The sequence below is a fragment of the Macaca fascicularis genome, chromosome 4, assembly GCF_037993035.2.
Source record: "Macaca fascicularis isolate 582-1 chromosome 4, T2T-MFA8v1.1".
Lineage (NCBI taxonomy): Eukaryota > Metazoa > Chordata > Mammalia > Primates > Cercopithecidae > Macaca > Macaca fascicularis.
The window spans coordinates 15,871,505-15,897,939 of NC_088378.1; the positions used below are offsets into that span (position 1 = coordinate 15,871,505).

The 26,435-nt window shown below is 41.6% G+C and overlaps 1 protein-coding gene across 9 annotated transcripts in view; it reads right to left on the reverse strand.

Moving 5' to 3' along the window:
• The window catches only part of FYN (FYN proto-oncogene, Src family tyrosine kinase), a 209,773-nt gene that overhangs the window by 156,466 nt on the left and 26,872 nt on the right, over positions 1–26,435 (reverse strand). For 6 of the 9 annotated variants that reach the window (XM_065543229.2, XM_065543227.2, XM_065543224.2 and 3 more), the window contains exon 2: positions 25,897–25,937. The exons of 2 other annotated variants lie outside the window; for them this stretch is intronic. The gene's annotated coding sequence lies outside the window, so the exon portion shown is untranslated. Of the gene's footprint in view, positions 1–435; positions 25,942–26,435 lie in introns of those variants that run through there. One more of the 9 variants, XM_065543225.2, reaches the window with a different exon arrangement.

The window sequence follows — 26,435 nt, forward strand, 5'->3', positions numbered from 1 at the left end:
TAATATGAACTCACTTCAAGTCTCCAACTAAATCTTGGACTGTTTTATGATAGTCCCTGAAATAGAATATTCTTTCTTCTCTGAACCTGTCTTTAAAACTTAGTACTTGAACTGCCTTCCCTGAGACCATGGCCCATATTAAATTGAGTTTTAGCCACTCCATTAACCCCTTAGGCAGATTTTTAATTAGTTTTACAGATGCATGGACTGTAGAGGTCTTTGTGTAGTTTCCATTTTCCTGCTTCTTTACTACCTACTTTGTGTTTGTTTACATGTTTTTCAAATTTGTGCAAGAAGGGATCATGGCTTGATACGGATTGTTAGTGACCAACTGACTTCAGCTCATTACTGCTCATTACTGCTCATAAGTCTCACCTCCTCCACTTTAAAAAAATACCCAAATAAATTTAAAAAATATTATTCTCAAACACTCACCCTTGGTGTCTCATGCAGAGGGTCTGGCGATAAGAGAGTTATTAAGAATATTTAAAAGTCTCATTTCAACTCAAGAATGAGAAAGTCATCCACCCCTGACAAAAACAGCTTTAGAATAAATTCCAAATACCCAAGTGTTATTTTCTTCACTCCACAAACCCGGGAACATTACAGGACCATGACACAAGCTTGGATGATATCCCACGGCTATCAGATGATAGATGTTTTCATTGGTTTCTCCTTAAATCAGGGCTGAGAACAGTGCATGATACTGAATGGGAACCCTTAGCAAGACAGCTCAAATCATATCTGACAAGGCTCACTTCATAAACCTCAACTATTTTCCTACTGAAGAGATGCTGTGTTAAGGCAATTCTCTTTATACAACCATTATGCATTTATATTCCCTTTAAAGATAAACGATACTTTTATGAAGAACGAATTGCATACAAAAATACTGTCTTGGTGAGACGCCAAAGTACACACTCGTTCAAAATATACAAAACAGAAACAACTAGCCACCAATATTTCTCCTAACCAAAATAAATGGTGTGCAGAATTCTCTTTTGAATAGTATGGTGATCTTAATGAGAAAAGCAAAATTAATATGTTACTATTAGGAAATGACCTGAGAAATAGATTAACTGTACCTTATAATAATTACACTAATATGTTTACCACAGCGCTTAGGATATTTACGTTTGAATTTAAATTATGATATAATTTAGTATTCTCTGCATAATATAATTGGGAGGATCTAACTGAATGCGCAAAAATGCCAACATTCATTCATTCACTCACTGAATTTACAGGTACGTACAGCCAAGGGAGCATGAAAAGACACTATTGTTACCAGCTCAGAGTCTTAGGAAAAACAGATACACAATTATAAAAAAAAAAAAAAATGATATAAGCACTGGAATTATTCAAAATGCTATGCTAGGAAATACCAACATTTAAGTAGCTGGCAGATCATAAAACAGGTAAGGTAGACATCTATTTATGTGGACCAGGGCCAGCAGCAGCAGCTATGAAACGATCCTATTTATGTTAACCAACAACAAACAAGCTAGGTCACATGGAAAAGGGTCAGGAAAGACAACAGTCCAGGGGTTAACCATGACTAACTCTGAGGAGAGTGGGAAGGAGGATAATTTTTTTAAAAAAGACTTTACATACCTCTGTATTGTCTGAATTGTAAAAACATAACCTGAAAGTTCATGTAATACTTGATAAAGGGATCACAGTAATTGAAAAAGGCAGTGGAGGTTGAGGCTGCAAAGCAGACTGAGAGATGAGTGAGAAATAGAAGGAAATGCAAGAGAGAGTCGAGTCGAGAGGCTAAGGGAGGACAGCGTTGAGAGGGAGTGCTGGTCAACCACACCATCACTGACTGTCAGAGGTAGAGGAGCACGAGGACCCAAGAAAGGGCTTGTCACACAAGAGAAAGCTCTAATTTCCACATGGCTGCTACAGCAGAACAGCAGCAGTGGAAATACAACTGCAGCAGGGTGAAAACAGGGTGTAAGGGGATGAGCAGTAGGTGCAGATCACATGCCACAGGGCAGCTAACACACAAGTGAGGTGAGCTGGGAGCAAGTGAGATTATGTCCCTCTGTCTCTTTCACGTTATCAGATGGGTACAGACAAATTCTTGTCAATTATACAAAAATCTACAGTACATTTGCAGTGATTAACAGTGATTATGAATGGCAACTGACACTTGTGGCCATAGGCTACAGGTGTGGGGACCCACAGGGAACCGAACGGAGGACCCAGAAACCACCTGCAGAGGTGGCCACTATGCAGCTCCAGCCCCAGTCATGGCTGCTAGGAGGCCATGTTGGCCTTGTGCTGCCAGATCATCCTATTTTTAAAGAAAAGCCATAAATCTGCATTTAAAAAAATGTGAAATATCCTGACTTTTAAATACCGGCTCAAATTTTGAGAAAACACTGGATTAGACAAAATATGTGTGCCACCTCAAGCATTAAGGCTTTCTGTAAGTTTGGCATTGAGGAGAAAATGTCAGGCAAAAAATTTTATACTTTTTCCCCCTTTTATAAAGAATGGGAGCTTTTCACATGTTGCTGAGGGCCAAGATCTAAGGGATAAAAACCATCCCCTCTTACTTTTAAAATATCCAATATTTGAACTAATAAGGACTCTCTCTGCTTTCCTTTAAGATTCTATACACTCGCAGGCTCTGCTGGTCAACATTTAATCCAAGCTCTTGTATCATGCTAATATAACGGACCTCAGCTAACTGTTACAAGTGTTAAAATATGTGTCTGGGTGGGAAGCCCAAATTAACTGGTCATTTTGAAAAGGAAGCCATTAGGAAGGACAAAACATTCTCACAGAATATATATAAACACTCAAATTGACCTTCAGTTTATCAAATTTCCTGAGGAAAGAAGTTCCCATTTGTAGCTGACGTATATTGTAACAACACACCCAACCATTTCATTAGAATGCTATTTTTAATCAGTTCGGCATACATTACGCCTCAGGAACTGAAAGCAAGGAGTACATAAAGTCATCGGCTGTGGGTATAGAATACTCAGAAGTCAAATAACATTTCAAACTGGGTAAATAGTTTAAAAAGCATAGCAGCTCTACAAAGGAAAAGTATCAACTGCTCTTCTGTGGGTGCATGGTCTTTAAAAAATCCCCACTGCAAACTTTGGAAAGTTGAAAAACATCTTTTGCAAGATGTGAAGAATGCATTTGGTAATGACTCACTTGTGATAACATCATTGGGTGGGCCACTGCCACAGAATCTATCCTAAGCTCTTTTCACGCTGTGCTGGTCTCTTCACAGTTTATTAAGGGGCAACTTGGATGATGGTAAATATTAGTGCCTCTACTTTCAAATGATTTTCCTCTCGAGGTAACTAATACATTCTCAGGCATGTGGAAAAAGAACTCATGCAAAAGCCCTCTGTACACTCGACTTAACCTTCTCCTGAAATATAGGAGAAAGCCTTGACGCCATCATGGATGAGAACAGAACTCTATACTGCATCTTGTTAACATCAGGTGATGTTGTTGCCCATGACTCTGTACCCTTGTCTATAGTACATTTCTCCCTCTTGCCTTGTTTTCAGGTCACATATAGTTCTGCTCTAACTTACCTTTCATTGCTCGCTCTGTCTCATCTATTTTGCTTTACCTTCCCCCAGTCATTACTCTGAATTTCACTCTGTATTTCCTTAGGTTTGGGTTTAGCTATTTTTCTTCTCTGGTCTCTTAGGCCTTCTTTCATTTTCAGACCCTTTCCCCTCCACTACTCACTATTAAAGTGAACAACTAGCTTTCAGCCAAGGTGTTACCAGGTAGCCACAAAATGAGGTCTTGCACACTTTTACTCCTAAGGTTATCTGAATCAAGTTCACAAACTGAACCAATGCATTTGTCAGAAAGAATCTTTATTCTGGGGATGAAGGAATCGTTTAAAGTTTTCAGTACTTCTGAAAACTCCTCTGAGCTCCCATCTCTGAGCATTGCAGGCATTGTCTCAGATGGCCAGGCCTAACATGAGCATCTGCTGGGTGTAAAACCTGCTAAAAGACTGACAGAGTCAGAAAGCCATTGCCTCTGACGCATAGGAATGGTGGTCCACAGGCCTTGCTGGGATCTTTCTGGACTGCGGGCAGGGAGGCCTAGACAGCTCTCCATGGTCCCGAACAAAACAAACATTCCACTGCACAAGCCTTTTGGGGGAGGCATCCTCTTTCCCATGTAGCTACTGTACTTTCAAGATCTTAGCTGAAAACCAATTTAATTGCCTTAATATGAACACCAGACGGCGAGTTTCATTAATTTGGCAACTGAAATAACATAGATCCTCTGGGATTTATATTCTATAGAGGGTAGTAACGTAGCAGACAGAGCACAGTTTTGATAACTATACAGACCTGGGCTCAAATCCTAGCATTTTCTCTATCACATGACACCAGGCAAGTTACTAAGCTTCTCTGACTGTGGTTTTTTCATCAGTAGAATGAAGATCTCAATACCTACCACACAGGATTTCTGTGAGGATTAAATTATATAAGGTAAGATAGAAGAATGCCTAGTGCAGCGCAGAGATACACGATTGTGTTAGGGAATGGAAGTTAGTAACACACGTTCCCAGGATTACTCTTCCCAGCTGCTCATGTGGACTCTGGTTTTGCCTTCCTGGTTCTTCCCTTTGCCCTGACCTGTTTGGGGGAGTTTTGTGATGCAGAATCAGGAGGAAAGGTGGGAGGGCAGGTGGGCCACAGTTAGGAAAGGCTTGGGGGCTCATTTGTAAGGGCTGTAAAGGGTGAGGAAAGCTGGAGGGAGAAAGATGGACTTAAATAAGTATTGCTGTGATTCTATATCCCTCTATGGTATTGAGAAAGACAAGTCAAGTTGTGCTATTCTGAAATTATTGTCACTAGATTGTATGTCTTTGACTCATATCATTCTGACACTGGATTGGGTGGGTCTGGATACATAAGAGTTAGAGTGAGTATTCTTATCATTTTATTACTATTTAAGTATACAACCGTGGGAGCAGAAGTGGTAGACAAGCAAGAGAGAAGGCGAAGAGAAAACAACTGAGCTGCCAATCTCATTGAAAAAGGAATGCAGGGAGGAGTGAAGAGGCCAGAGGACTGCCAAGTTCCATTACCCATCCCTGATTCACTGGGATTTCTGTGAGTTGCTAGCATTTCGGGGTTTCAGTTTTCTCCCTTGTGAAATGGCAGGGTGGGAGAGCTATAGCATTATGGCACACTACTTGGCCTTTTCAGAGCTGGTGTGGAGGTATGTTAGCATCTGGGCCTCCCAACTCTGACTTCTACTGTTCCTTAAGAAGAAAGTGTGTGTGTATGTGTGTGTGCTTCTATATATGTATATGTGTGTATTTATGCACACACACAAATTCTGGAGCAACATCTGCACACACCACTAAATCATTTAAAAAGAAAGCCTTCAAAAGGGTAATCCATTTAACCCTTCTACATTCAAACAAGAATATGCCTGAATCCAAAAACATGAATAGATTTCGCTTCCTAAAAAATCTCCAAAGGAGAGATTTACAGCCCCCATCCCCTTAATGATGGACTTGATCTAGTAAGTCTTATAATGGAAAAGTTCCTCTTTGTCACATTTTTAAAATTGCACTTCTGTCTGCATTTCCAATTCTCCTTACCACATTATTTTGGTTTTGCATAGGACATATCCCCTTCTAACAATGGCAGAATTTACTTACATATTAATACTTACTGCTTACTGTCTCATCTCTTTTCTCCCCACTAAAATAAGTGACCTTGTTCACCAATTTAGACCATGTACCTAAAACAGTGCCTACCTCATACCAGGGACTCAATAAAAATTTGTAATTAGAAGTTGACTTTTTGTTCTGTTTCTTTGATAAAATCACAAACCTACAGAGCTGGAACGGACCTTAGAAAGGAACCTTTAGAGATGAAAAAATTGAGGCCCTGCGAGGGGAAGCTGCTTGTCTGAAATTTTGCACAGAATTTCCTGAGCCCTTATCAGAGCTCTTTCCAGCTCATCTCAGTGCTTCCACGCAGAACTGTGGTCCTGAAGACAAGGCAAGAGTCAGCCAATGAGAGAGGCTGAATCTGACCTCATTTAGAGCCAGAGAGTCAGAGAGAAGAAGCTATAACATTTATTTACGGAAAAGTAAAGTCTCATAATAATAATAGTCTACAGATCAGTAGCAGCTTTCATCTAAGGATCTCAGAGAGCTTATGAAATTCTCATCCCACAATGTGAGGTATCATTATCTGTTCTCGGTGAAGTAAGTTAAGAAGCTGAGTGTTCTATGATCTTATTGCAGGCTGGTTCAAAGCCTCTTTGGGGCTCTGTGTCCTCTCCACAGTTTTTCTCATCCTTAATACCAAGCTGCAACAGCTACAGGAACCTCCCAGTTTATTTTCTTCCAGATGTCCCTAAAACCATTCCGGCTCATGCCCATTTTTAAGCCAGTGTGTACAGGAACAACACTGGGCATTTGAAGTGTTCAATCATGTAATGCCCCCTTTAGGGTCACCAGTAGCTCAGGCTTCCTGAGCTGGTCCTGGAGAAAAGTTGACCACAGTGACACTGGAGGTACACAACAGCTTTTTGGGGGTAAAGAGAATTTTTTTTCTTTCCTCAGTTTACTGCCTGTGCCCCCACACACCCTTTCCATCAACTTGGTTGCAATTTTTACCCACCCACACAATTACAGTGTTCACAATTATTCCTCAGCTATTTAAGAACCACATTAAAGACCAATTAGATTGAGTCAACACAACAAGCCCTGCAGAGGAGCCCATTTAGATTTTGACTAAGGGTACTCTTCTTGGGGGAGATAGGGGAAACGGTGGATTCTGAAATCGGACACTTATCATAAAGCTTTCCCCAGGCCCTTAACTGCACAGAGGCAGGCAGGCTTGCCCTCCTTACTCTCTTGACTAGTAAAGATGCTGTCCAACCAGTTCAGTCCTAAACAACCTCAGCACCACAATGGCCGCTTCACTCCATGTCAAGTTGACGGTGTTGTTCTGGAGTAGCGGAGGAACCCTGGTTACAGTTGGCTGTGCACCCTGCGAGCTTCCTCCTCTTCTGCAGCTCCTGGGGCCGCACTGCTGACCTTGTCCTTGGGCTGGAAACTTAATGGCCAAATTCCCCAGCCAGCATCCTGAGGTTCCTGACCCCTTGGAATAAGCAGAAATTGCTTACTGAGCTCAGGATTCCCCAAAGCGTTTTCTGAAAAACCCATGCTCTGTGGGATACCCAAAGGTATAATGTGGAAAAAGAACTTTGTGATCAAACAAGTTTATGAATTGAGTATAAAAATATGTTAAACAACAGTAGTTCCTTAAAAAATTAAAAATAAAATTACCATAGGATCCAGCAATTCTACTTCTGGGTATCTAGTTGAAGAACTGAAAATGGGGTCTCCAAAAGATATTTGTACGTCCATGTTCACAGCAACACTATTTACAATAGCCAAAAGGCAGAGGCAACCCACGTGTCCGTTGATGGATGAATGCAAACAAAATACGGTCTACACATACAATGGAATATTATTCAACTTAAAAAGGAAAGAAATTTCGACACATGCTACAACACAGATTAACCTGGAGAATATTATGCTAAATGAAATCAAGCAGTTGTAGGACAAATTCTATATGATCCACTTACGGGAGGTACCTAGAGGAGTCGAATTTATACAGACAAAAAGTAGAATGGTGGTTGCCAGGGGCTAGGGGAACGGCAAAATTGAGAGTTGTTATTTAAGGGGTATGGATTTTAAGTTTTCCAAGATGTAGTCATGACTGGTTGCACAGCAATGTGAATACACTTAACACAACTGAATTGTACACTTGAAAATGGTTAATATGGTAAATTTTAGTGGCATGTGTTTTACCACAATTACAAAAACAACACATTAAACAGTCTTTGGAGTAGGACTTCTCAGAGCCTTTAAATGTTAATGTGCACAGGGAGTCCCCAAGAGGGGGATATAACAAGCAGCTCTTCCCAGCTTATCTGGCCACACAATCCATTTTCCACAGAGCATCTCCTGGGACCAATGTGCTTCAGAACACACTTTATGAAATGAGCTACTAAATGGAAAACTGTTAGAAAATATGAAATCCTATTTTTTACATTTACATAGAGGCAGGCAGGATTCCACAGCCTGAAGTCAGATTTTCAAAACAGTCTTAACTCACCATCATCCTCTCATAGAACAAGTACTACTCTCCCCGGGCCTCCGATTTCTCACCTGATGTGTGGGAAAAATACCTGCTCAGCCTATCTCACCGGTTTGTAGTAAAATCTAATTAGAAACATATGTAAAAGAACCTGAAAAGTACCAAGGGCTACTGAAAATGTACGATAATTAGTAAGTATGTACTAATGCTTACTAAGGTGCAGCAGACAAGGAAGAGAGCCAAGGTCTCTCACAGCAGGAGCTCAGATTGTTGAGCACAGAACAGACACCAATCAGCATAGAAATGAAAGAAAGGAAAAGAACCATAGACTGAGCACGTCCAGTAGAGCAAAAACAGGGAGATTGGGAGAATGGAAGTCAGAAAACAGGCTGAGAAGCTGATTTTACCGCTGTCTGACCTTAGACACGTCATTTAGCTTCCCTGACTTGTGGCTTGTTCAGCTATCGGATGATGTAGTTGGAGGAGATAATCTCAAAGGTCACTTCCAGCTCCATTAAGTCTATGAAATATTGCAATAGACATGCCACAGATACATGCATGATTCCTTCATCAGACGCTTAAGGGCCTACCCTGTGCCTGGCTTAGTGCTATGATGCGGAGAACAGATCACTGTCTCCATGCCCCTTGTTGAGTAAAGCAGGAGCCACCGGCCTCCAGACCAGCTGGCCTCAGAAGATGAGGCTGCTCACATGGGGATGTCAGGGACTCATTTCCTTTGTAGTATTCTGGTCCTCCACCCCCATAATTTTTAAAAAGGTGTTTCTAAAGTATCTTTATTAAACCACTGACACAATGGAGCCAGACTGATGGTATGGAAAAGTTGCTAGGTGAACAGAAGTGCAGGCCTCCACAGAAAAAAGGCTGCCAACTCGTGGAGACCCACCTTCCTGCAGAGCCCAGTGACTTAAAACACAGAAAATGTGAGATGCCCAGCGATGGCTCGTTGACGGACTAATGATCTTAGAGGGACAGAATGTCAGTAGTACAGGAAGATGGGATAAGAGTGGTTTGAGACAGACATGCAAGGAACCTGGAAAAATAGTTTCTGGCAGAAATGGGAGTAGGAGAGCCAGCCCCCACAGTGAAGAAATTGGCAATTTAAAATTTGCTGTGTCCAGTGACAGAGAACCACTGAAGGTGGCCAAGGAGATGGGAGCAAGCTAAAGTGTATGCCTGCGTGTGGCAGACCACATACAAGGGAAGACTGAGTTAGAAAGTGTGGTAGCACAGTGCTGGGAGAGAGAGTCCAGCGGCAAGGTGACTGGGAGAGTTTAAAGGACAGATGTTTAAGGCTTGCACTGTGGTGGTGTGGACAAATAACAGAAGGGACAAAAGTGGTAGCTCCATTGAAAGAACACGGAATAAAAAGTTATCAATATACTAGATGCATGGAGTTAAGAAAGCATGCTTGTTCTAAGGGAGCTGTCCATAAATTCTTTGGGAGATAGGGCAGAGGGAGAAGGTTATGACAACCTTTAATATTAGTAACTGGGGAAATAAGGGGATGAGCTGGAAATCAATGGTAGTGGAAAAGGGATCTCTGTTTCTGTCACATTTAGACAGAATTGGTAAAATGAAGATATTGAGTAAAAACGTCCTATGGAGAAAAGGTATATATAAAGATGGATTTGTAGACATTGTAGACATGGGCATGGGAGAGATTAGGCAAGGGGGTGGGAAGTGCAAAACAGAAGGGGGGCTATTTGTATAATCCACATTAAGGTAAAAGATTCATATCTTTAGGTCCTTGAATAGGCACGCAGAGGTCTCAAGACTTCCTGAAATATCATTCTGTATCTGTGTGCGTATGCATGTACAGGTTTCCAGTGGGGAAGATTTCTAGCTTTCATCTGATCCTCAAAAGGCCCCCAAAGAGTGATTTCATTGGCATTAAGATCCTCAACACTTGATGGAAAGTTTCTCTGCTATCTGCTTGATAAATGTGCCATGTTAGAGCACTTTAAGAATAATGCACTACATCTGTATTCATCAACAAATTTAAGAACCAAAGATTATTACTATTCTATCACCTTGTTAAAAGTAAGGTACAAAATTTGGTATAATAATCCAAAGACTCCGACTGACATTGGCAAACATACTTAACTCAAATATTTTACATGTAAAATGTTAAAAGCATATTTTAAAACCTTGCAAGTATAGGTTCCTTGCAAAAAGTTTAATATGTATAGTATTTCTTTAGCACAAGGGTACCTGGATCTGCAATATTCACAAATCTGTAATATTCAAGGACCCTGCCAAAAATAGTTGTTGAAGCTACTTTTAACAGTCATGACCTTCCCCTCAAAAGGATGTTATCAAGTAGACTGTGCAGTAATGACTATAAATATGTGACATGCTTATATCACTATAAATAAATGTTGCACATTCTCACAACCCATTTAATTACTGTTCACCTAAAGCTACGCAATTAACAAAACTGTCTGAATTCTGAAAATGAGGCAAGCCCTCCTGTCTCTATTAGGTAGTTTTACTATCCTAACAGTAGACTTAATGAAGCCTTTTAAAAGAAGGACGATTACATTAAAATGATTGGGGCATGTAAAAAATCATTATATAGATCCTCCTGGTGTCTGATAGATTAAATGTCTCATCACACCCTGGAGAGAGGTAGGAAGAAAGAATAAACAATAATACAACTGTCTGAGTGAGTATCTTATGCCTGAGATTTAATCTGGCCCCCATCTGTCACTCAGGACTATACACTACACCCAAAGTTTGAGGAAAACATGCTTGGTAAATTATCAGGTAAATTATGAAATGGCCCTAGGAGTGCTGCTTGTTGAATATCAATTGACATTATAATCCATACGTTAATGATGGTAAACAACAATTATGCAAGTTTATATAACTTTTTCCCTCGGAAAAATGATAAGGGATACAAAACCAAAGTATAGTTCCTGGGGAGTTTTCTGGGACTGTTAGCATCCATTACGTGCAAATGCTTCCAGGGATAGCACCAATGGACTGGTTTGTGTTAAATTCATTCCCAGATATTTCATATTTTTCTGTTATTACTGCACACAGGATTGTTTCCTTCACTTGATTTTCCAGCTATTAGCTGGTAATATACAGAAATGCAATTGACTTGTCTATTGACCTTCAATCCTGTGACTTTATTAAATTTACTTTTTAGTACCTTCTAGTAGTTGTTTTATACATTCCTTAGGATTCCTCTACATAAACTGTCATATTGCCTATGAATAAAGACAGCTTTATTTCATCCTATCCAATCTTCACATTCCACATATGATTTGGTATACTGCTTTTTTTTTTTCTATTTAACAACCTTAAACATTTGTCCAACTTATTTAGCAATTTTGATCATCATCATTTTAACTAATATGTAATATTCCATTTAATAGATGTATCACAGTTTACATAATTAAATCTCAAATGGGGGACATTGAGGTTTTTTTCCATTTTTTTTGGCCAAACACAAAATTTCCAAATTATTTCCAGAATACCATGCTGCCTTCTCAGATATGTACTGTCACCATCAAAAGTTTCAAACAGACAATACTAGTCAATATATAATAAAAAACTCTGATAGAAATATTTTGAAAATGCCACCATCACTAATCTTTCTGGCCTGGAATCAAGTAAATCTGATGAATGCTATTACTGAAGGGTGACCCAGAAATAACAAGGTAAAAAAAGCTGCACTTCTGAGACTCCAGAGAACAAGTGCTTTTAATGGTTTAATGCTCTACTTTCAGTTTCATAGGAATGCTAACAAAGTAAGTTAGCCTTACTAAAATCTAGACTTGAAAGAAGGGAAATTTTTTAAAAAACAAAACAAATCCCACCAGTTTTACATATCAGAGTGGTTAGAACTTACAAATGAAGCCAATATGCTTACCGGGGACTATTCCTATTTCACAGTTAATCTGCTATTTAAAATATTATGGACCCATTTTTCTCAGGTCAAGTGAATGAGCAACCACAGGGAAGCTCTGAGTTCTCATCAAAGAAACCGACAAAGTAAAAGAGACAGCAACGTCAAATCCGGTGTAAGTTTACTGACTTTATAAGACACAAAGCATGGCTGTCAGAAAAATCACTTGTGTTTTGGGGAAAGTAATCTCCAAAGTATTTGTGTGCCTCTGCATAGATACCAGTTTTAAAAGCTTTATTAGGATCCATGCCACTATCAGTTTGATGTAGGAACGGCACATTTACATGCTTGGCAGCATTTACTACTCAGAGCACTGGAGATTATTGCTGATTAGAGAAAACTGAGTGAAAAGTACAGAAACAGGTGTTTCTATACCTGTAGATAACAAGATGGAATCTACTCCCTGGTGACAATGTGACCCACGGTCCATGCAAGCTAACCTTTCACCCTTTCCATAATGGCCATTTAAAATCTACACCTTTCTCTTCATTTCCCCAGTTCTAACCCTACATATTAATAAGGAGTTGCACTTCATCAGGATCTAATGACATCCTTCCTTTTCCTCTCCAATGTTTAGTTAATCCTACATTTCATTTCTTTCCTTCATACTTCCCTTTGCCTTAAAAGTTAATGTTTGTTTGTGGGAATGTCAAGTGGTGCAACCACGTTGGAAAACAATTTGCTATTATTCGCAAAGTGGATGGTGCACACACTCTAAGACCCAGAAATTCTTCCCTTAGGCACCCATCCTAGAAAAACTGCAGCAGGATGCACATTCAAGAATGTTCATAGCAGCACTGTTTAAAATAGCAAAACTAGAAATGTCCCCACTGTCTCTGAGAGAAGAGATAAAGTGGTCTTCCACTTACACAATGAGCGGACCCGACAGCAGTGGAGATAAATAAATTTTATGCGTGATGCTTCATGCATCAATAGGAACGAATCTTAAAAATGTTGGATGAATCTTAACAAATGTTGATGGAAATAAGCAAATGGTAGAAGAAGACCATTTATATAGTCCCAAAGTAAATAAAAGTTAGCAATAAATTGTTTAGGGAAACAAATTTACAGAGAAAAGCAAGGAAATGATAAACACAAAATTTAGAATAGTGGTTCCATTGAAGGAGAAGGGTGTGGAGAGAAGGAACTCACAAGGGCTTCCAAGCTGCAGGATGCGTAAGAGGGTTGTTTATTTCTCTCTCACACACACACAATGTAAACGTGTGAGTGGGTGTGGATATACATACACATATATATTCCTTTGTATGCCTCATATTAAAAAAAAATTCTCATGTTACCCTGAGCCCTGGGCCCACCTTCCTCAGTGCCTCCTCCCCAGTATTTTGACCCTCTGTAGGGCCTTGGGTGTGGACTCATCTTAGGTGGAGCACTTGCTCCTTCTGCCTCCCAGCTCCAATCAAACAGAAGACTCAATATGACAACCTTCGTTCTCTACAAGAACTCACCTGCATTTACCCAGGCTACCACTGATGGGAAGGTAAAACCCAGCAGGGATGTGCAGAAGGTGGTGCCAACCTTGCTGCAAGGGAATCTGCAAGGAGTGACCATTTCTAATCTGTCTGCCCAGAGTGCAGATGCCTTTTGCTGAGTTGTACCCAGGAGCTGCAGGCGGCAGTGCTGGCCTAGGTCTCCCACCCACAAGCCAACCCCAGGGTTGCCTCCTGTTCACAAAAGTTTATCAGTTGTATTATTGCTGCCCCAATTACTACTGAGTGGTACCTCACTACTACTGACTTCCCCAAACCACCCCTTCTTCCTTCCTCATTCCTATAGAATAATTCCAGACCTACCCATCTCTCAGACACTCAGACTCCCAACCTTGGCATAATTCTTCACCTTCCTCTATCCCCATTTTAAGAGTAAACTCAGAGTTTATTTTTCTGCTTTGCCCACGGTTAGGAGTTCCTGGTCTTGGTACCATGGCCTGAATTTAGACAAAATAGGAATTTTTATTGGATTTATTCTATTTCAGGAATGTTTATTCTAAAAGCTTTTCTTATTTCCTACTCAAAAATTAAAATTGGTAAGTTAATTCAAAGGCAAGTGAATTGGCCGGGCGCGGTGGCTGAAGTCTGTAATCCCAGCACTTTGGGAGGCCGAGACGGGCAGATCACGAGGTCAGGAGATCGAGACCATCCTGGCTAACATGGTGAAACCCCGTCTCTACTAAAAAATACAAAAAACTAGCCAGGCGAGATGGCAGACCCCTGTAGTCCCAGCTACTCGGGAGGCTGAGGCAGGAGAATGGCGTAAACCCGGGAGGCGGAGCTTGCAGTGAGCCGAGATCCGGACACTGCACTCCAGCCTGGGCGACAGAGCAAGACTCCGACTCAAACAAACAAACAAAAAAAGGGCAAGTGAATTCAGCTGTTTATTTCAATGTTTCTCCTCTATTTAGTAGATTACTTGTAAAAACCTGAGAAACTGTAACTACTGTCCTAAAGATCTGAGTCTAGGTAATTTGATTTTTCTTCAGAAATGTTTCACACCATCTGCATTGTAACATGAAAACAAAATAGCAAATATCCATTTTCACTTTAATGATCCTATTTTCATTTGCTCACTGAAGACATACTAAAGTGAAGGATTAGGAATAATGCTCAAAATCCTAAGGAAATTGAACACTCGAACAAAGGATTCTTAGCAAAGCAATTTTACTTCTGCGCATAGGGGTGCCTCCCCGCCAGTCACCATGAGAACACACCTGAACAAAGCGGCACAAGAGCCTTTATTCCTGAAGCAAGTCCTGCCCCTGTATCCTTTCCCCATTGGCTGGGGTCAGGTTGTACAATCTAAACTAAGCCTAGTTGGCTAAACATTTGATTTTTTTAGATAAGGTGGGCATGTAAAAGAAAGTGGAGAGGAAGGGGAAGGGGTGTCTGTAATGAGCTAGGAAGTTAGTCCTCCTTCCAAATAAGGAAAGGAATGTGAGCTGGTACTGATAATGCCTGGTACTGTGGCATGCCTGGGCATCTAACAAAGGCAAAAAGGCAAAAAGGAGAAAAAGGAGAAAAGGCGAGGGTGGGGTACTATGAATTAAAGAATAAAAGATTGATCAGATTATTTGAAGAGAAACCTCATTACATCCCACAGGAAAAACAAAAACAAGAAAAGTAAGGACAGGTTTCTGCAGGTGGTGGCACACTGTAAAGCAAACCGGCTCCATGAGGAGCAAGACACTATGGTACAGTTACAGGGCTGGGCTGAGTGGATACCCTCAATGCAGGAGTCTGAGTTCAGCAAGAAACAGAGAAACTGAAAGACAAGTCTGAAATGCCAGGCGCGTGAAGGTGATTCCAAAGTGACAGGTGACAAGAACTGGACTCAGGGACCTGGTTGTGAGGAAAGAGAAAACACGGCAGGCCTTCAGAGAAAGGCATCTGAGGTGGCCAATTCCTCCAATGTGGGTGAAGAATGCTCTCAGTGATCACAGGAGATGGCGGTACGATGGAAAATATGAAAACCTGTCATTCAGTATCTTGAATCTCAGCTGAGACGCGGAGTGATACTCATGGGGTAAACACCCAGTAAATTATGGTTGCCTAAAATTTACAGGCAAATCGGTCTCAGATATTCACTGATTTGGGCTTTAGTCCCCAAAAGAAAAATTTTTAAATTATATTTCCAACAACAACAAAAAAACAAATGCTAGGCTGTGTGCAGTGGTTCATGCCTGTAATCTCAGATCTTTCGAAGGCTAAGGTGGGAGGATGAATTGAGCCCAGGAGTTCAAGATCAGCCTGGGCAACATAGGGAGACACTATTTCTACAAAAATAATAAAAAATATTAGCCAGGCGCTGTGACATGCACCTGTAGTCCCAGCTACTCAGGAGGCTAAGGTGGGAGGATCGCCCAGGAGGTTGAGGCTGCCGTGAGCCATGACTGTGTCACTGCACTACAGCCTGGTTGACAAAGTGAGACTGTGTCTCAAAAAACAAAGAAACAAACAAAAACAACAAATGCTTTTTTCTGAATGAACACATTTTGCTCTGTTGGTTCTGAAACAAGCCAAAAACATTATATAGTATTTGTTGTTATATATTAAACAGTATCATCTAGAAAACATGGAAGTCTAATCATATTTTCTTCTTGGCCACTGTAAAAATGGAATACTGTAAAGACATATGATTGGCTAGTTAGCCAATATTTATTAATACCAAATATAAGAAAACAGAATAAATATTATGGTAACTGTCAAAAGTTTTTTGTCCTACCAGTTCATGGGCCATATATTTAAAAAAAACACTACTGACATTTTACCAGTGAGGCCTTCCCATACCTAACACCTCTGTGGTCACCATAACGACTTCTAAACTTCACAAGTGGGTTTTATAAGTTACTTTATTTTCAACACCTGAGGGCTGTTCAAACTTTTTCCCATTATCAAATTTACCTTATTTGCCATAAGCGGCACTTTGATGTACATCAAACTCTCTTGTAAAAGAAAAAAAAAATGTTTTTTCCCTCATCTGGTAACAGTAGAATGGGGAAAGTGGCAGGTACTCCAGCTTTTTTTTTTTAATTACATTTCCCCCACTCCTACTCTTTAGAATATTCTAAAAATGGACAAAATCCTCCCCCCACACAAAGGTTTTGTCTTCAGTTACCACAGCATTATGTATGTTGACACACAGCAACAGAAAAAATAATATGGACAGGAGCCTTCCCTCTTGCCATTCTTCTACCCTGTGTATGAATCCACTCTACATCAAAGTTGGGAATTAGTCCATCCTTGGCCAGTACTGACCAAAGAAAGGGGGCACAACAAGTATAAGTTGGTAAATGATGATGATTTTCTCCCCTCACTGGCATCTCTTCATCTAACTCCTGTTGGGGATTTCACGGCACTTTGTGCCTCCACTTCAGACACTCTTCGCAGTTGCACCTTACTCTTGATGACTGTCAGCTTCTCCTGTGGCCTAGCTCTTTGGTGAGACGGTCAGGACTTCCTCAAGGCCCTGAGGTCCTCATACTCTCCACCACATGATGCTGCCTCATGTTCCACCCTGAAACCATCTCACTTTCTCATGGCAGCCTTATTTGGAGGGACTATGCAAATGCATAAATTGTTGTTTTATCCCTTCTGTTATCACTGATCCACCCAACATCTCACTTTCTTTCACTTTACACTCTGACTATATTCAGTAGTGACACATTTCACAACTTAATGAACACCCCTAGATCTTCCGAGAAGACACGATGTTCACCCAGCAGTGGGAGCTGCTCTCTACATACCCACAAAGGAGGATCAGTCTTCAGTAGAGGTGAACCCTTAACCCTCATAACCCTAGTAAGATTAGTACTCCTCACCTGAATGCAACATTCCAGTCCCTCCTTTAAAAAAAATCACCCATGGGCTATCATTTGGGTATGTTACAGGAAGTGGAACTCAAGATTTAAAGCTACGGACATCAATGAGGACATCCAGGCACCTCTCCACTCAAAGCAGTGACTAAGCACCCTACCAACTTTCCCTTCCCATGGTACTGCTCCATCTCAGGGCATTTTCACAAGACTATTAGAGTGATAGATCACAAATGCAGAACACCTTGACGTCAGCAAATCACCTGATAGTCACTCAAAAACATATCTAAGCAAGATGGGAAACCCTGGGTCAAGTGATAATTCACTTTAGTGGCCTCAGTGACTGAATGGCCACACCCAAAGGCACTAACATCATGGAAGAATAACACTGACCTGGAGAGAGGTCCTTGGAACAGGGCTTTGCACACTTGTCTCTGGTCAATGTTTTCATCAAGATGTGCTTATAGCAGTCACAAATAATTCACAACTGAAAGGAGATAGTTAATTGGAAGACAGAATAGAGATTTAAAAAGACTTAAATAGGCTAGAATGACAGCCACAACTGACCAAAAGAACACCATCTTCCTTTCCAAATTAACAGATAAAATCTTGCTTTCAATTGTAAATAATCTATTGTATGTGTGGATAGGATGGAGTTATCACTTGCCTCACGTTCAGTTGTTTACTCAACTGAAACAACTCATCCTGTTTACAAGTTCTGCCAGTGATCCTGTTCCCAGACTCTGGATGGGTAAGGCTTTCAGCCAGACATTCAGAATCATATCAATTTTACAATTCTGACTTCAGACCAGGGCTTCCTTTTACTCTTGGCTCAAGCGTCTGTCTTGGGGCCTACCCCATTTCAGTAGTTGACTGTACAACTCATTCTTTTGGACTCAGCTCTTTGCATTAGCTTCTGAACTGAAGTCCCTGCACATCTGCATGCCTCTCACCTGGCTCCCTGACATGCCCGGCCACACATTTCTGCTGCCAAACATCTGTCCATCTGGACAGCCACCTATAGAAGAGTTTCCTCTGTACTATGTCTTACCAGATTATCCAAACTGCCTTCTGTTTACTCTGCTGCTGGTACCATTTCCATGAGCATGCCCCAGCTCATAGATCTGTTTGTTCTCTGGATCCCTATCTGGTCTATATTCTGGATCCCAAGCTATCCCATCCAGCTACTGACAGAAATCCAGATCTTCTGTGTACCATGGGGAACAGAGATGAGTTTAAAGCAATTCATACTTAAGAAGTCCTAAGGATTTTTATCACACATATGCTCAATGTAAGCTGAAGATATGATAAAGTGACTCGATGAGAGATGTAATATTGGTCTGCATCAGTATAGCCTGTACTGATGCAGAAAATGTGCATCTAAGGAGACCTGATAGTAACCCCTTACTCTACACTGGTCAAACCATCTTGTAAGTACTGTGTTCATGTACAAGTGCCATGTTTTCAAAAAGATGGTGATATAAAGGGAATATATCCAGGAGGAAGTGACCAGAATGATGGAATTCCTGACACCAGCTAATGCAAGAAAGTTACATGAACTAGGGCTCTTGGCCTAGGAAAAAATGATTTTTCAGGGATTGGGTTTTCAGGTACTGAAGTGCTCTCAAATGAAAGATGACCTAGAGGCTTATATCACAAGAGACAGCTTGGGGGTCTGCAGGAATAAAGCGGAAGAGGTAGGCTAGTGTAATAAGTGCTTGTCCCATCTCTGCTCCAGTCTTGGGTGACCCTACATCTCTAGCCCCAGTTTCCCCCAAAGACTGAGAGGGTGTGATTTCCAAGGCCTCTTTCCAGCTTTCAGAGCCCATAATTCCTCTTCTTTACATAAACCTCAATCTGAGAAAGAAGACAGGCATGGCCTTGCCCGCTCTGGGGACTGGGAGAAGACACTAGTTCTTAGATCTTCCAAGTGACTCCTTCCAAGAAAATTAAACTGACTGACGTAATGTGTGAAACAAGGGGTTGCAAGGTTTATGTTTTGATAAATGAAAACTACAGAAATTCCCAAATTGGGGTATGTTAGGCGGAAAATGTCCCCCCAAAGGTATTTACTTCCTCATCCCTGTAACCTGCAAATATTACCTTATATGGCAAAGATGTGATAAAGTTAAGGATTCGAGAGGAAGAGCTTATTCTGGATTATGCAGCAGGCTCTAAAAGCCATCCCAGGTATCCTTACAAGAAGGCTGCAGAGGGAGACACACAGAGGAGAAGGCAATGTGAGGGCAGAGGCAAAGACTGGAGTGACGTAGCCACAAGTCAACGAACACCTGCAGCCACTAGAAGCTGGGAAGACAGGAAGTAGATTCTCTCCATCTCTGAAGGTATCATGGCCCTGCTGATACCTTGCTCTTGGAATTCCGGCCTCTTAAATTGTGGGGAATAAATCTCTGTTGTTTTTAGCCATCAAGTTTGTGGTAATTTGTGACAGCAGGCACAGCAAGCTAATAAAGAAGGTTTTCTGCTTAAATTAAATTTTGTTGTGGGCTAAAAGTGGGCAGTAATAACCTTTAAAGGAAAAGCTTACATTTTTATGTATTTTTACGGCCTATACAACACCAGTCTTAGAAAACTGCAGCTCTGCTCTTAAAAATATTTAGGGGCACTGACAAAAGCATCTTTTCAGCCATTCTTCACACATATTTTATCAATAATCTTTCCTTCACACGCAATTTCAGCAGATAATAAGTCTATGCAAGGCAGACAACCAAATGATTCCAACTTCTACATAGCAGGCCTGGCTGCAGTGAAACAAATTATGCAGTATCTCATGGCTACAGGAGAAAACCTCCGTGTAAAAACAAATGGTACAAAGTATGTAGGTGAGAGCTCGTCCTGTCTCTCCGTTGTAACGTGGGCAGCATTTCTCCCCACTCTCTCCTGGCAACATCCAGCCTTTGTCACAGGGAATGATGAATGCTACTCAGATGAAGAATATAAGAAAATGATCCCCAAGTCTGGGAACCAGCAGTGGAAAGAAAATGAGTGTCTCATGGGCTTCCCCGGCTCCCACTGCCTGCAGAATGCCACCCCTGGAAGTCATTTTCACGTTTTCACAGGGCAACTATCTTGCAGGGCCAGGTCAGGTTAAAGAGGTAATTCTCTTTTCAAGGTTTCCAATTGTTCCTTGATAAAAACACCACTACTACTTTTAAAACCACAAATAAGGGAGAAAGACCTTTTAAATTCAGTGAAGAGAAAATGAAAGATGGCTATAAAATTACCATTTAAATTACATGAGGCTGATAATGATGGCTTCAGGACAAGAGAGCATCCACACTGGAGGAGAAAGAGAAGGGGGCTTCAAGTCTGAGACATACTTTTGGATCTTGCTGCTTCCTAGATGTTAGTCCTTGGGCAATTCAGTCCCGTTCTGTTGAGCTTTATTTTCCTTACATACAACATGCGGCAACTGAATAACATGTGGCCTTAAACAGGGGTTGGCCTACCAGTGTTCATTAATGTGTAAAGAATGAACGAACTGTTCTATATCCAGGACTAAACAAGAAACCCTCAATTTTTCAACTCTTTCCTTGAATCACAATGAAAATACTGTTATCTGCAGTTGCTCTAGATCAGTTATCAATATCCTCCTAAATTTAGAATGTCTAGGAAGAGGGATTTTTTTTTTTTTTGAAATTCCAATTGGCAAAGGGCATATTTTTTCTTCTTCGATAGCACCACTTAGTTTTACAATCCAGGGATTTACGTAAAAGAAAGCTGGTCAATTATTACGGACAATACATAACAACTATTTTTGGGCCAAGACTAACAATGATTGCCTTTGAGTCTAAAACAGAATTCTAAGCATGTCCCTTCCTCCTAAACACACACACACACACACACACACACACACACACACACACACACCCATCCCATGCATGCATTCCTGCTCTTTCTCTCCCTGTCCCCAAGTCAAAGCCATTTCCTTTTCCTGGTCCCCAGTCATCAGGAAAGTGGGTTGTGTCAAACATGACTCTTACCCAATTATACACTGAGACTGGGTCATTCCACTGCCCGATCACCAGCAGAATGGGTCAATCTGTGTGTGAGGCTGAGAAAGGTAAATGAAGAATGTAAGCCACTTTGGCCTCCTAGAGTTTCTGAGGCTGGCAGCCTGCAGCGCATGTATCAGGGAGGGCCTGAGGAACAATTCCCGTCTGCACGTGGGAGCTGCCCTGTCCAGTGTCCATGGGTTCAGAGGCACCAGACGCACCTGAGTCCTGCCCCTGCAACCCCCCCCCATGCCCACTCAGGAAGCAATGACTCCCACAGATAGCAGGGGGTTGTAGCTTATGCTGTTCTTCCCTTCCTCTTCTTCACTCTCTCCCTCACCTCCCTAAAGCAACCAGCACACGCATCGGGGCGATACACCCCAAAGCCAATGTCCCCCTATTCACACTGGAGACACATCCTCATGTCACCCCAGCAACTAGCATTGCGAAGCCTTTGGATACCCCACATAAACACTGCTGGCCTCTGACCCCAGAAATCTTATTCTTCCCACAAAAGAAAACACTTGTATGAATTAATTTTCCCACCTCTTAACCAGCTGCACAGAAATCATGTGGACATGGCTTTAAAGCTGGATTCCTGATGCGGCCTCAGATTTCTAACTCTCGATTACTTAGAACTAGATTTTCCCCCTACAAGACAATTATCCCCACACCAAGAATCTAGGATTTTTTTTATCATTTCTCTTGGGACTTATTAAAACCAAAGAAACACTGAAAAATGGAGCAACTTCCATGTACATTCTACATTAACAGACCAACACATTTCAAAGAATTCACTCACTCAGAGGAAAAAGAAAACAATTCTAAGGCAGGAGGTAATTTTCCTTTTTATTTTTCTTTTTGAATGACAATTTTTGTTTTGGAAGGCCTCTGTGTGTGTCAGATAGGCAGTAGTGTTTGCGGCCATATCTGGCCTGAACGCAGCTGTCTAAACCCTGCAAACAGTTGGAATGACAGTATAGGAATTCTTGGTCTCACTGAAACTGCAGCAATGGCAGGGGCCTCTCTCATGGCAGGCACTGAAAAACCTTTAATCACACCAGACAAAGGCCATCCAGGATGCATGGAAACCAAAACTCTCTCCTCAGCCCTTTGAGAGTAGTTAAAGTAGATATTATTTTAATCAAATCCTTTTAAATCACTAAATAGGATGATTCCATTTAATCAGCTTTTTACACAAAAAGCACGTTTTTGTTCTGATACAACTTGATTACATATTTTTCAATTTCCAAATGAGTATGGGTTTCACTTTTTAAAAATACACTTTATACATTTAAAGCAATGATATCTGGAAACCAAGCTCAGAACTGTAACCCTCAAGAATTCTAAAAGATTCTGTGGAAAAAATATATATATATTTGCTTTAATGTTTCCCTTGTGCACTACTGCTGCTCCCTCTTTTATCTTTAAACTCTCTTTGCTCGCCCAGATTAGTTCGATTTTAAGAATTATCTGTTCATTTGTCTGCTTGAAACTTTATACTTTTGGGGAGAAAGTCAAGGAATGATGGTCTTATCGCCACATAATGCTATTAACAAGCATGGTTTCCACTCATTCATGCCTGCTCCACTTTTTTAAGGGGGCCTACTATGGGTCAGGCACTAGGCTTGGCACAGATAAGGATTCTGAGCTGACAAAGCCTGCAGTTCCACAGTGAACACTGCTGTTAGACAGTCACTGCACAGGTAACTACGCAACCACAATGACAGCTTTGAAGTGGCCATGGCGATAGAGGAACCCCATCCAGCCTGGGCCTTTAGGGGAGTGTCAAGGAAGAGCTCTCTAAAAAGTAACAAACACTGCTTTCTTAGAACTTACAAAACTTTTTAAAAAATAAGCACACAAACATATTGTCTCAAATGTTATATAAACTCCAAAGTACGGTGGGGTATGGGAAGGGGAAAGCTCTGGGCCCAGACAGACCTGAGTAGAATCCTTACTATAACTACAGCACCTTGAGTCACTCATGGCTCCGTCACAGGACTGCTGTCACGGAAAAATGTAACACAGATGATATAAAGCACGCTGCAGAGCAGAAGTTCAATAAACCATAGATATTAATTAATACAGAATTTATGTTAACTTGTCTTTGAGCTTTAACATGTCAAAATAAAGCTATTTTTCCACTTCTGTCTTTATAAAAACGTCCAACTAAAAGAGGAAACTTAAGAATCCATGTGAAGAACAAACACTGTAACTTCGGCAATTTTTCTCCACTGGGGTTGGTCAACAGTTGTCATTTACTTATACGATAGACGCCCATCCTATATTAGATTCTTCTGGATAGGTAAACACAGACAAAAAGAAAAGGTGATAGATCTGTGTTCAACAGTGTTCTACCAGCAACAGAAAAAGGTTCTGAAAGTGGAACTTCTGGAATAGAGCTTTTAAAACAGAAAACTCCCCTAAGGCAATGATTGTTTTTCAGGTCATTAACTACCGAGGAGAGGGTGCAGGCAGAGCCCTTCAGAGGTATCTCAGGCTCACTCCGTTAGAGCAGCATTTCTACCCATTTAGCTTCTCTTACTCTGGGTTCCCTGTGCACTTACAGACACCCACACCACGGGATCAGTCACCCGTGTTCACTCTTTTGTTAGACACTCACTGCTCCTTCAGTCCCAGTCCATAACTGACCTTATCTGGCATTCTTTAGACTGGTGGCCAACAGCCCTTTTTCCATTTTAATTCAAGACCCAAGTCAGAAAACAAAAAAAAAAAATGTATTTAGTTTGTGTTTTTCAATTTAAAAGCGAGTAATTTTACTTGGTCCTGGGAAAGGGACCGCTTTACTGACAAGATAAATGAGACTTGGGGAGGAGAAATGATTTGCCTAAGGTCTAATAGCAAGTTAACAGCAGAAGTGAAGCAAAACTGAACACATTCCATTCAGCGCCCCCACACCCCCACTAACTGAGCCCTGCTGTTCGCCCGGCATGGGGCCAGGACTGGGAACCCAGATGAATGGACTTCCCCCTCCTGTGGCTGCAGGATTCACTGCCTGAGTTGGACAAGGCAGGGCAAGTCCTGCAGTCTGGGGCAAACGCCAGGCATTTCTTTGGGCTCCCCGGCACAATACTGCCCAGAGGGGGCTCCTGGCACCCATAGGCTCTTGTGACCTGGCCTAGTCCAGAAGGGTCACAGTATACCAGCCTCCCTATGTAATACAATACATAGGGGACAGCCTTTGCCAATTCTGGCTTCCATAGTCAAAACCTGAGTGCATGCGGATTCTAAAAAGGCTCCTTCTGCCTTGTCCTAACTAGAGCTGTGTTATTTCCCCAAGTTCCCCTGGTTTGTAAGAGCTGAAAAGCCCATGGCTAGCAGTAGATCACAAGCCATCCTGCAGAAGCTAGGTGCCTGCGTGGGGTCAAAGGTCAGGAGTTACTCACAATTGTTCTGGAACAATGTTTCAGATAGTATACTTCCCTAACTTAGAGACAAACGCCCTGCATTCAGAATGGCTCTAGTTCAGGAAGAAAAGCCTCTCTTGCACCCAAATCAAGATGAGAAATAACCCCAAGTCATTCTCAGATGATGAAGGGGCAGCCCCCAAGCGGCCAGGGAATTGAAGGACATAACCTAGAACAGCTGAAAAGTTATACCCAAGGCAATGTGGCTGGGCAGAGTAGTGGGGGCCGAAAAGGACACCTGGGAGGCTAGCAAGAACTGCGACGTCCAGCCTTTCAGTGGGGGAACTCAAGGCGCCTGGGAGACAGAGAGAAGTACAAACAGAGAAGGCTCAGCAAACGTTCAGAGAAATAATGCATTCACAGCTCCTTCTCACACCCCCTCCATCATGGAGTTTTTCTGGATAGCTCAGCCCTCAGTCAGAGATTCCAAGCCCCTTCTGCACAGCTCTCAGACTGTACCATAATTACCTGAGTACTTGTCAGTCACATTCGCTTTTGTCTAAACAGAGTCCAGCATGATGTCTAACACCCAGTAGGAACCAAAAAACTGTTACGTTAATGAAAGAATGACCTGCTACACAGTGGCTGCAATTCAAAGATAAGGCTCAGGCAGAGGTGAGCAGCAGCCATCTAAGAGAGGAGGAAAAACAACAATGAATGGACTGAAGACGACCTTCTTGACCAGTCTGAGCACAGGCGCTCCCCATTCCTCCCCAGCCCGAAGGCTCCTCAGCCATGGGACAGCTGTTCCATTCTATTTCTGGGGTGGGAGCCATAACTTATAGTCAAAACATATGTTCCCATAAATTACCAGAATTGAGTGTTACAACTAAGAGAAGGGAGAAAATAGTGGGTCCACTAAGGGAGGTAAGATTTTCTTTCTATTTCACATACCAGTTCCATCTCCAACTCGACCTCTCTCTTAGAAACATATGGACTCAGAATTACAATCCCAAATTAAAAATGGACTTCATCCTGGATTCCAACAGGAAGCCCTTTATAATTCACAAGGCACATGCTCTCAGTGCAAAACTTGCCAACTTACTTTTTCCACGTCTAGATCAGCATTCTGCTTCTTCAAAAAAACTGCAGAAGAAGAAAAAAAATAGTGAGACATCAAAAGAGAACCAAGTACTCTCTGCCTCCAAACCACCCACAAAGCACCACCATAGAATTTCCATTTGTTGCAGACAATCAATTTGCCCACAAATTTTTTAATCATTCACACAATTGTTGCTAAGTCACAGTTGCCACAAACACCTGTCTGAAACTGCAAAGACCTGGCCTTGTACCACCAAAGGAAGCCAGCATGAGATTTTAACTTTCTAGAACTAGGAAAGATAAGGATGGAGGACTTGTGTCTACACACACACACACACACACACACACACACACACACACTTCACTTTTTCAGAGTCTCTGCAAGTTGTCAATGGTTGGGGCACAATTAAAACTGAGTCTTCCAAGGTCTTACTCAATTTACCTCTTGGATTAAAACACCCCCGGCACCCAGCCCATACCTTCCCCCTTCCTACCTGACTGTGGGTGGGCCCCACTGTCAAAAAAGCCTTTTGGAGATGGCCC